Source organism: Gorilla gorilla, chromosome 12, assembly GCF_029281585.2.
Source record: "Gorilla gorilla gorilla isolate KB3781 chromosome 12, NHGRI_mGorGor1-v2.1_pri, whole genome shotgun sequence".
NCBI classification, from domain to species: Eukaryota; Metazoa; Chordata; class Mammalia; order Primates; family Hominidae; genus Gorilla; species Gorilla gorilla.
Genome location: NC_073236.2, coordinates 27,020,287 through 27,032,636, shown reverse-complemented (window position 1 = coordinate 27,032,636; position 12,350 = coordinate 27,020,287).

Sequence of the window (12,350 nt, the reverse complement as noted above, 5' to 3'; positions counted from 1 at the left end):
TTCCAAATATCCACTTACAGATTCTACAAAAAGAGTGTTTCCAAACTGTTCTTTCAAAAGAAAAGTACAACTCTGTTAGTTGAGGACACACATCCCAAATAAGTTTCTAAGAATCCTTCTCTCTCGTTTTTATGGGAAGATATTTCCGTTTTCACCATTGGCCCGAATGCGCTCTAAATGTCCACTTCCAGATACTTCAGAAAGAGTGTTTCTAACCTGGTCTATGAAAGGGTATGTTCAGCTCTGTGACTTGAATGCAGATATCACAAGGTAGTTTCTGACAGTGCTTCTGTCTAGATTTTAGATGAAGATCTTCCCGTTTCCAACGAAATCGTTACAGCTATCCAAATATCCACTTACAGATTCTTCAAAAAGAGTTTTTCCAAACTGCTCTATAAAAGCAAGGTTGAACTCTTTTAGTTGAGGACACACATCACAAAGAAGATTCTGAGAATGCTTCTGTCTAGGTTTTACATGAAGATATTCCCGTTTCCAACGAAATCTTCACAGTTATCCAAATATCCACTTGCAGATTCTACAAAAAGAGTGTTTCCAAACTGCTGTATCAAAAGAAAGGTTGAACTCTGTTAGTTGATGGCACTCATCACAAAGAAGTTTCTGAGAATGCTTCTGTCTACATTTTATATGAAGATATCCCCGTTTCCAATGAAATCATTAGAGGTTTCCAAATATTCACTTACAGATTCTACAAAAAGGGTGTTTCCAAACTGCTGCATCAAAAGAAAGGTTGAACTCTGTTACTTGAGAACACGCATCACAAAGAAGTTTCTGAGAATGCTTCTGTCTAGATTTCACATGAAGATATACCCGTTTCCAACGAAATCTTCATAGTTATCCAAATATCCACTTGCAGATTCTACAAAAAGAATGTTTACAAACTGCTCTATCATAAGAAAGGTTGAACTCTGTTAGTTGAGGACACACATCAAAAAGAAGTTTCTGAGAATGCTTCGGTCTAGATTTTATATGAACATATTCCCGTTTCCAACGAAATCTTCACAGTTATACAAATATCCACTTGCACATCCTACAAAAAGAGTGTTTCCATACTGCTCTATCAAAAGAAAAGTTCAAGTCTGTTAGTTGAGGACACACATACCAAATAACTTTCTGAGAATCCTTCTCTCTCGTTTTTATGGGAAGATATTTCCCTTATCACCATAGCCCTGAATGCACTCGAAATGTCCACTTCCTGATACTACAGAACGAGTTTTTCTAACCAGGTCCATGAAAGGGAATGTAGAGCTCTGTGACGTGAATGCAGATATCACAAAGTAGTTTCTGACAGTGCTTCTTTCTAGATTTTAGATGAAGATATACCCGTTTCCAATGAAATCGTTAGAGCTTTCCAAATATCCACCTACAGATTCTGCAAAAAGAGTTTTTTCAAGCTGCTCTATCAATAGAAATGTTGAATTTTTAGTTGAGGTCACACATCACAAAGAAGACTCATAGAATGCTACTGTGTAGATTTTATATGAAGATATAACCGTTTCCAACGAAATCTTCACAGCTATCCAAATATCCACTTGCAGATTATACAAAAAGAGGGTTTCCAAACTGCTCTATCAAAAGAAAGGTTGTACTCTGTTAGTTGAGGACACACATCCCAAATAAGCTCCTGAGAATCCTTCTGTCTCGTTTTAATGGGAACATATTTTCGTTCTCACCATAGTCCTCAATGCGCTCAAAATTTCCCTTTCCAGATAATACAGAAAGTGTGTTTCTATCCTGGTCTATGAAAGGGAATGTTCAGCTCTGTGACTTGAATGCAGATATCACAAAGTAGTTTCTGACAGTGGTTCTGTCAAGATTTTACATGAAGATATTCCCGTTTCCAAACAAATCGTTAGAGCTATCCAAATATCCACTTACAGAATCTTCAAAAAGAGTGTTTCCAAACTGCTCTATCAAAAGCAAGGTTGAACTCTGTTAGTTGAGAACACACATCACAAAGAAGTTTCTGGGAATGCTTCTGTCTAGATTTTACATGAAGATATTCCCGTTTCCAAGGAAATCATTAGAGATTTCCAAATATACTCTTACAGCTTCTACAAAAGGAGTGTTTCCAAACTGCTCTATGAAAAGAGAAGTGGAACTCTGTTAGTTGAGGACACACATCACATCGATGTTTCTGAGAATGCTTCTGTCTAGATTTTATATGAAGATATTCCCGTTTCCAATTAAATCTTCACAGTTATCCAAATATCAACTTGCAGATTCTAAAAAAAGAGTGTTTCCAAACTGCTGTATCCAAAGAAAGGTTAAACTCTGTTAGTTGAGGACACACATCACAAAGAAGTTTCTGAGAATGCTTCTGTCTAGATTTTATGTGAAGATATTCGCGTTTCCAACGAAATCATTAGATGTTTCCAATTATCCACTTACAGATTCTACAAAAAGAGTGTTTCCAAACTGTTGATTCAAAAGAAAAGTTCAACTCTCTTAGTTGAGGACACACATGCCAAATAAGTTTCTCAGAATCGTTCAGTCCCGTTTTTATGGGAACATATTTCCGGTTTCACCATAGGCCTGGAAGCGCTCAAAATGTCCACTTCCAGGTACTACAGAAAGAGTGTTTCTAACCTGGTCTATGAAAGGGAGTGTTCAGCTCTGTGACTTGAATGCAGATATCACAAAGTAGTTTCTGAGAGTGCTTCTGTCTAGATTTAAGATGAAGATTTTCCCGTTTCCAACGAAATCATTAGAGGTTTCCAAATATCCACTTACAGATTCTACAAAAAGAGTGTTTCCAAACTGCGCTTTCAAAAGAAAGGTTGAACTCTATTAGTTGAGGACACACATCACAAAGAAGTTTCTGAGAATGCTTCAGTCCAGGTTTTATATGAAGATATTCCCGTTTCCAACGAAATCATTAGAGGTTTCCAAATATCCACTTACAGATGCTACAAAAGGAGTGTTTCCAAACTGCTCTATCAAAAGAGAAGTTGAACTCTGTTAGCTGAGGATACAGATCACAAGAAGTTTCTGAGAATGCTTCTGTCTAGATTTTATATGAAAATACTCCCATTTCCAATGAAATCTAAACCGTTATACAAATATCCACTTGCAGATTCTACAAAAGGAGTGTTTTGAAACTGCTCTATCAAAAGCAAGTTTGAACTCTGTTAGTTGAGGACACACATCACAAAGAAGCTTCTGGGAATGCTTCTGTCTAGATTTTATATGAAGATATTCCCGTTTCCAAAGAAATCTTCACAGTTATGCAAATATCCACTTGGAGATTCTTCAAAAAGATTGTTTCCAAACTGCTGTATCAAAAGAAACGTTGAAATCTGTTAGTTGAGGACACACATCACAAAGAAGTTTCTGAGAATACTTCTGTCTAGATTTTATATGAAGATATTCCCGTTTCCAACGAAATCATTAGAGATTTCCAAATATCCACTTACAGATTCTACAAAAGGAGTGTTTCCGAACTGCTCTATCAAAAGAGAAGTTGAACTCTGTTAGTTGAGGACACACATCACAAGAAGTTTCTGAGAATGCTTCTGTCTAGATTTTTTATGAAGATATTCCCGTTTCCAACGAAATCTTCACAGTTATGCAAATATCCGCTTGCAGATTCTACAAAAAGAGGGTTTCCAAACTGCTCTATCAAAAAAAAGGTTGTACTCTGTTAGTTGAGGACACACATCCCAAAAAAGTTCCTGAGAATTCTTCTGTCTCGTTTTTATGGGAAGATATTTCCGTTTCCACCGTAGGCCTGAATGCGCTCGAAATGTCCACTTCCAGATAATACAGAAAGTGTGTTTCTAACCTGGTCTATGAAAGGGAATGTTCAGCTCTGTGACTTGAATGCAGATATCAAAAAGTAGTTTCTGACAGTGGTTTTGTCTAGATTTTAGATGAAGATATTCCCGTTTCCAACGAAATGGTTAGAGCTATCCAAATATCCACTTACAGATTCTTCAAAAAGAGTGTTTCCAAACTGCTCTATCACAAGCAAGGTAGAGCTCTGTTAGTTGAGGACACACAGCACAAAGAAGTTTCTGAGAATGCTTCTGCCTGGATTTTATATGAAGATAATCCCGTTTCCAAAGAAATCTTCACAGTTCTCCAAATATCCACCTGAAGATTCTGCAAAGAGAGTGTTTCCAAACTGCTGTATCAACAGAAAGGTTGAACTCTGTTAGTTGAGGACACTAATCACAAAGAAGTTTCTGAGAATGCTTCTGTCTAGATTTTATATGAAGATATTCCCGTTTCCAACGAAATCATTAGAGGTTTCCAAATATCCAGTTACAGATTCTACAGAAAGGTGTTTCCAAACTGCTGCATGAAAAGCAATGTTGAAGTGCATTAGTTGAGGACACACGTCACAAAGAATTTCTGAGAATGCTTCAGTCCAGATTTGATATGAAGATATTCCCGTTTCCAACGAAATTTTCAGAGTTATCCAAATATCCACTTGCAGTTTCTACAAAAAGAGTGTTTCCAAACTGCTCTATCAAAAGAAATGTTGAACTGTGTTAGTTGACGACACACATCACAAAGAAGTTTCTGAGAATGCTTCAGTCTAGATTTAATATGAAGATATTCTCAATTCCAAAGAAATCGTTAGAGGTATGCAATTATCAACTTACAGAATCTACTAAAAGAGTGTTTCCAAAATGCTCTAATAAAGGAAAGGTTGAATTCTGTTAGTTGAGGACAAACATCACAAAGTAGTTTCTTAGAATGCTTCCGTCTCGATTTTACATGAAGATATTCCCGTTTCCAAGGAAATTTTCAGAGTTATCAAAATATCCACTTGCAGATTCTACAAAAAAAGTGTTTCCAAACTGGTGTATCAAAAGAAAAGTTGAACTCTGTTAGTTGAGGACACACATCACAAAGAAGGTTCTGAGAATGCTTCAGTCTTGATTTTGTATGAAATTATTCCCGTCTCCAAGGAAATCTTCACATTTATCCGAATATCCACTTGCAGATATTACAAAAAGAGTGTTTCCAAACTGCTGCATCAAAACAAAGCTTCAATTCTGTTATATGAGGAGACACATCCAAAGAAGTATCTGAGAATGCTTCTGTGTTGATTTTATATGAAGATAATCCCGTTTCCATCGAAATCGATAGAGCTCTTCCTATATCCACTTACAGTAAGAACCAAAAGAGAGTTTCCAAACTGCTCTGTCAAAAGAAAGTTTGAATTCTGTTAGTTGAGGACACACCTCACAAAGAAGTTTCTGAGAATGCTTCTGTCTAGATTTTATGTGAATATATTCCCGTTTCCAATGAAATTGTTACAGCTATCCCAGTATCCACTTACAGATTCTACAGAAAGAGTGTTTCAAAACTGTCATATAAAACCTAGACAGAAGCATTCTCAGAACCTTCTTTGTAATGTGTGTCCTCAACTAACAGAGTTGAAGCTTTCTTTTGATACAGCAGTTTGGAAACACTCTTTTTGGAGAATCTGTAAGTGGATAATGGGATATCTCTAATGATTTCATTGGAACCGGGAATATCCTCCTCTAAAATCTAGACAGAAGCTCTCTCAGAAACTACTTAGTGATATCTGCATTCAAGTCACAGAGCTGAACATTCCCTTTCATAGACCAGGTTTGAAACACTCTTTCTGTAGTATCTGGAAGTAGACATTTCGAGGGCATTCAGGCCTATGGTGAAAACGGAAATATATTCCCATAAAAGCGAGACAGAAGGATTCTCAGAAACTTATTTGGGATGTGTGTCTTCAACTAACAGAGTACAACATTTCTTTTCATAAAGCAGTTTGGAAACCCTGTTTTGGTAGAATCTGCATGTGGATATTTGGATAACTGTGAAGATTTCGTTGGAAACGGGAATATCTTCATATAAAATCTAGACAGAAGCATTCTCAGAAACTTCTTTGTGATGTGTGTCCTCAACTAACAGAGTTCAACTTCTCTTTTCATAGAGAAGTTTGGAAACACTCCTTTTGTAGAATCTGTAAGTGGATATTTGGAAATCTCTAATGATTTCGTTGGAAACGGGAATATCTTCATATAAAATCTAGACAGAAGCATTCTCAGAAACTTCTTTGTGATGTGTGTCCTCAACTAACAGAGTTCAACCTTTCTTTTGAAAGCGCAGTTTGGAAACACTGTTTTTGTAGAATCTGTAAGTGGATATTTGGAAACCTCTAAAGATTTCGTTGGAAACCGGAATACCTTCATATAAAATCTAGACAGAAGTATTCTCAGAAATTTCTTTCTGATGAGTGTCATCAACTATCAGAGTTCAACCTTTCTTTTGATACAGCAGTTTGGAAACACCCTTTTTGTAGAATCTGCAAGTGGATGTTTGGATAACTGTGAAGATTTCATTGGAAACGGGAATGTCTTCATATAAATCTAGACAGAAGCATTCTCAGAAACTTCTTTGTGATGTGTGTCCTCAACTAACAGAGTTAAACTGTTCTTTTGAAAGCGCAGTTTGGAAACACTCTTTTTGTAGAATCTGTAAGTGGATATTTGGAATCCTCTAATGATTTCTTTGGAAACGGGAATGTCATCATATAAAATCTAGACAGAAGCATTCTCAGAAACTACTTTGTGATGTGTGTCCTCAACTAACAGAGTTCAACTTCTCTTTTGATAGAGCAGTTTGGAAAAACTCCTTTTGTAGAATCTGTAAGTGGATATTTGGAAATCTCTAATGATTTCTTTGGAAACGGGAATATCTTCACATAAAATCTAGACAGAAGCATTCTCAGAAACTTCTTTGTGATGTGTGTCCTCAACTAACAGAGTTGAAGCTTTCTTTTGATAGAGCAGTTTGGAAACACTCTTTTTGGAGAATCTGCAAGTGGATATTTGGATAAATGTGAAGATTTCATTGGAAACGGCAATATCTTCACATAAAATCAAGATGGAAGCATTCTCAGAAACTTCTTTTTGATGTGTGTCCTCAACTGACAGAGTTCAACCTTTCTTTTGAAAGCGCAGTTGCAAACACCCCTTTGGTAGAATCTGTAAGAGGATATTTGGAAACCTCTAATGATTCCTTTGGAAATGGGAATATCTTCGTATAAAGTCTAGACAGAAGCATTCTCAGAAACTTCTATGTGATGTGTGTCCTCAACTAACAGAGTTGAAGCTTTGTTTCGATAGAGCAGTTTGGAAACACCCTTTTGGAGAATCTGTAAGTGGATAATGGGATATCTCTATCGATTTCATTGGAAACGGGAATATCCTCCTCTAAAATCTAGACAGAAGCTCTCTCAGAATCTACTTTGTGATATCTGCATTCAAGTCACAGAGCTGAACTTTCCCTTTCATAGACCAGGTTTGAAACACTCTTTCTGTAGTATTTGGAAGTGGACATTTCGAGCGCATTCAGGCCTATGGTGAAAACGGAAATATATTCCCTTAAAAGGGAGACAGAAAGATTCTCCAAAACTTATTTGGGATGTGTGTCTTCAACTCACAGAGTAAAACATTTCTTTTGATAAAGCAGTTTGGAAACCCTGTTTTGGTAGAGTCTGCAAGTGGATATTTGGATAACTGTGAAGATTTCGTTGGAAACGGGAATATCGGCATATAAAATCTAGAGAGAAGCATTCTGAGAAACTTCTTTGTGATGTGTGTCCTCAAATAACAGAGTTCAACTTCTCTTTTCATAGAGCAGTTTGGAAACACTCCTTTTGTAGAATCTGTAAGTGGGTATTTGGAAATCTCTAATGATTTCATTGGAAACGGGAATATCTTCATATAAAATCTAGACAGAAGCATTCTCAGAAACTTCTTTGTGATGTGTGTCCTCAACTAAAAGAGTTCAACCATTCTTTTGAAAGCGCAGTTTGGAAACACTGTTTTTGTAGAATCTGTAAGTGGATATTTGGAAACCTCTAAAGATTTTGTTGGAAACCGGAATACCTTCATATAAAATCTAGACAGAAATATTCTCAGAAACTTCTTTCTGATGAGTGTCATCAACTATCAGAGTTCAACCTTTCTTTTGATACAGCATTTTGAAAACACACTTTTTGTAGAATCTGCAAGTGGATGTTTGGATAACTGTGAAAATTTCGTTGGAAACGGGAATATCTTCATATACAATCTAGACAGAAGTATTCTCAGAAACTTCTTTGTGATGTGTGTCCTCAACTAATAGAGTTAAACCGTTCTTTTGAAAGCGCAGTTTGTAAACACTCTTTTTGTAGAATCTGTAAGTGGATATTTGGAATCCTCTAATGATTTCTTTGGAAACGGGAATGTCTTCATATAAAATCTAGACAGAAGCATTCTCAGAAACTTCTTTGTGATGTGTGTCCTCAACTAACAGAGCTCAGCTTCTCTTTTGATAGAGCAGTTTGGAAACACTCCTTTTGTAGAATCTGTAAGTGGATATTCGGGATCTCTAATGATTTCGTTGGAAACGAGAATATCTTCATATAAAATCTAGACGAAGCATTCTCAGAAACTTGTTTGTGATGTGTGTCCTCAACTAACAGAGTTCAACCTTTCTTTTGAAAGCACAGTTTGGAAACACTCTTTTTGTAGAATCTGCAAGTGGATATTTGGATAACTGTGAAGATTTCGTTGGAAACGGGAATATCTTCATATAAAATCTAGACAAAAGCTTTCTCAGAAACTTCTTTGTGATGTGTGTCCTCAACTAACAGAGTTCAACCTTTCTTTTGAAAGCGCAGTTTGGAAACACTCTGTTTGTAGAATCTGGAATTGGATAATTGGATATCTCTAACGATTTCATTCGAAACGGGAATATCTTCATCTAAAATCTAGACAGAAGCACTGTCAGAAGCTACTTTGTGATATCTGCATTCAAGTCACAGAGCTGAGCATTCCCTTTCATAGACCAGGTTAGAAACACTCTTCCTGTAGTATCTGGAAGTGGGCATTTCAAGCGCATTCAGGCCTATGGTGAAAACGGTAATATCTTCCCATAAAAACGAGACAGAAGAATTCTCAGAAACTTATTTGGGATGTGTGTCCTCAACTAACAGAGTTCAACTTTTCTTTTGATAGAGCAGTTTGGAAACCCTCTTTTTGTAGAATCTGCAAGTGGATATTTGGATAACTGTGAAGATTACGTTGGAAACGGGAATATCTTCATATAAAATCTATACAGAAACATTCCCAGAAACTACTTTTTGACGTGTGTCCTCAACTAACAGAGTTCAACTTCTCTTTGGATTGAGCAGTTTGGAAACACTGCTTTTGTAGAATCTGTAAGTGGATATTTGGAAATCTCTAATAATTTCGTTGGAAACGGGAATATCTTCATATAAAATCTAGACAGAAGCATTCTCAGAAACTTCTTTGTGATGTGTTTCCTCAACTAATAGCGTTCAACCTTTCTTTTGAAAGCGCAGTTTGGAAACACTCTTTTTGTAGAATCTGCAGGTGGAAATTTGGAAACCTCTAATGATTTCGTTGGAAACGGGAATATCTTCATATAAAATCTAGACAGAAGCATTCTCAGAAACTTCTTTGTGATGTGTGTCCTCAACAAACAGAGTTCAACTTCTCTTTTCATAGAGCAGTTTGGAAACATTCCTTTTGTAGAATCTGTAAGTGGATATTTGGAAACCTCTAAAGATTTCATTGGAAACCGGAATACCTTCATATAAAATCTAGACAGAAGTATTCTCAGAAACTTCTTTCTGATGAGTGTCATCAACTATCAGAGTTCAACCTTTCTTTTGATACAGCAGTTTGGAAACACCCTTTTTGTAGAATCTGCAAGTGGATGTTTGGATAACTGTGAAGATTTCGTAGGAAACGGGAATATCTTCATATAAAATCTAGACAGAAGTATTCTCAGAAACTTCTTTGTGATGTGTGTCCTCAACTAATAGAGTTAAACCGTTCTTTTGAAAGCGCAGTTTGGAAACACTCTTTTTGAAGAATCTGTTAGTGGATATTTGGAATCCTCTAATGATTTCTTTAGAAACGGGAATGTCTTCATACAAAATCTAGACAGAAGCATTCTCAGAAACTTCTTTGTGATGTGTGTCCTCAACTAACAGAGTTCAACCTTTCTTTTGAAAGCGCAGTTTGGAAACACTGTTTTTGTAGAATCTGTAAGTGGATATTTGGAAACCTCTAAAGATTTCATTGGAAACCGGAATACCTTCATATAAAATCTAGACAGAAGTATTCTCAGAAACTTCTTTCTGATGAGTGTCATCAACTATCAGAGTTCAACCTTTCTTTTGATACAGCAGTTTGGAAACACCCTTTTTGTAGAATCTGCAAGTGGATGTTTGGATAACTGTGAAGATTTCGTTGGAAACGGGAATATCTTCATATAAAATCTAGACAGAAGTATTCTCAGAAACTTCTTTGTGATGTGTGTCCTCAACTAATAGAGTTAAACCGTTCTTTTGAAAGCGCAGTTTGCAAACACTCTTTTTGAAGAATCTGTAAGTGGATATTTGGAATCCTCTAATGATTTCTTTGGAAACGGGAATGTCTTCATACAAAATCTAGACAGAAGCATTCTCAGAAACTTCTTTGTGATGAGTGTCCTCAACTAACAGAGTTTAACTTCTCTTTTGATAGAGCAGTTTGGAAACACTCCTTTTGAAGAATCTTTAAGTGGATATTTGGAAATCTCTAATGATTTCATTGGAAACGGGAATATCTTCATATAAAATCTAGACAGAAGCATTATCAGAAACTTCTTTGTGATGTGTGTCCTCAACTAACAGAGTTGAAGCTTTCTTTGGATAGAGCAGTTTGGAAACACTCTGTTTGTAGAATCTGTAAGTGGATAATGGGATAGCTCTAACGATTTCATTGGAAACGGGAATATCCTCCTCTGAAATCTAGACAGAAGCTCTCTCAGAAACTACTTAGTGATATCTGCATTCAAGTCACAGAGCTGAACATTCCCTTTCATAGACCAGGTTTGAAACACTCTTTCTGTAGTATCTGGAAGTGGACATTTCGAGGGCATTCAGGCCTATGGTGAAAACAGAAATATATTCCCATAAAAGAGAGACAGAAGGATTCTCAGAAACTTATTTGGGATGTGTTTCTTCAACTAACAGAGTACAACATTTCTCTTGATAAAGCAGTTTGGAAACCCTGCTTTGGTAGAATCTGCAAGTGGATATTTGGATAACTGTGAAGATTTCGTTGGAAAGGGGAATATCGTCATATAAAATCTAGAGAGAAGCATTCTCAGAAACTTCTTTGTGATGTGTGTCCTCAACTAACAGAGTTCAACTTCTCTTTTCATAGAGCAGTTTGGAAACACTCCTTTTGTAGAATCTGTAAGTGGATATTTGGAAATCTCTAATGATTTCGTTGGAAACGGGAATATCTTCATATAAAATCTAGACAGAAGCATTCTCAGAAACTTCTTTGCGATGTGTGTCCTCAACTAACAGAATTCAACCTTTCTTATGAAAGCGGAGTTTGGAAACACTGTTTTTGTAGAATCTGTAAGTGGATATTTGGAAACCTCTAAGGATTTCTTTGGAAACTGGAATACCTTCATATAAAATCTAGACAGAAGTATTCTCGAAACTTCTTTCTGATGAGTGTCATCAACTATCAGAGTTCAACCTTTCTTTTGATACAGCAGTTTGGAAACACCCTTTTTGTAGAATCTGCTAGTGGATGTTTGGATAACTGTGAAGATTTCGTTGGAAACGGGAATATCTTCATATAAAATCTAGACAGAAGTATTCTCAGAAACTTCTTTGTGATGTGTGTCCTCAACTAATAGAGTTAAACCGTTCTTTTGAAAGCGCAGTTTGGAAACACTCTTTTTGTAGAATCTGTAAGTGGAAATTTGGAATCCTCTAATGATTTCTTTGGAAACAGGTATGTCTTCATATAAAATCTAGACAGAAGCATTCTCATAAACTTCTTTGTGATGTGTGTCCTCAACTAACAGAGTTCAACTTCTCTTTTGATAGAGCAGTTTGGAAACACTCCTTTTGTAGAATCTGTAAGTGGATATTCGGAATCTCTAATGATTTCGTTGGAAACGGCAATATCTTCATATAAAATCTAGACAGAAGCATTCTCAGAAACTTCTTTGTGTTGTGTGTCCTCAACTAACAGAGTTCAACTTCTCTTTTGATAGAGCAGTTTGGAAACACTCCTTTTGTAGAATCTGTAAGTGGATAATCGGAATCTCTTATGATTTCTTTGGAAACGGGAATATCTTCATATAAAATCTAGACAGAAGCATTCTCAGAAACTTCTTTGTGATGTGTGACCTCAACTAACAGAGTTCAACCTTTCTTTAGAAAGCGCAGTTTGGAAACACTCTTTTTGTAGAATATGTAAGTGGATATTTGGAAACCTCTAATGATTTTGTTGGAAAAGGGAATATCGTCATAT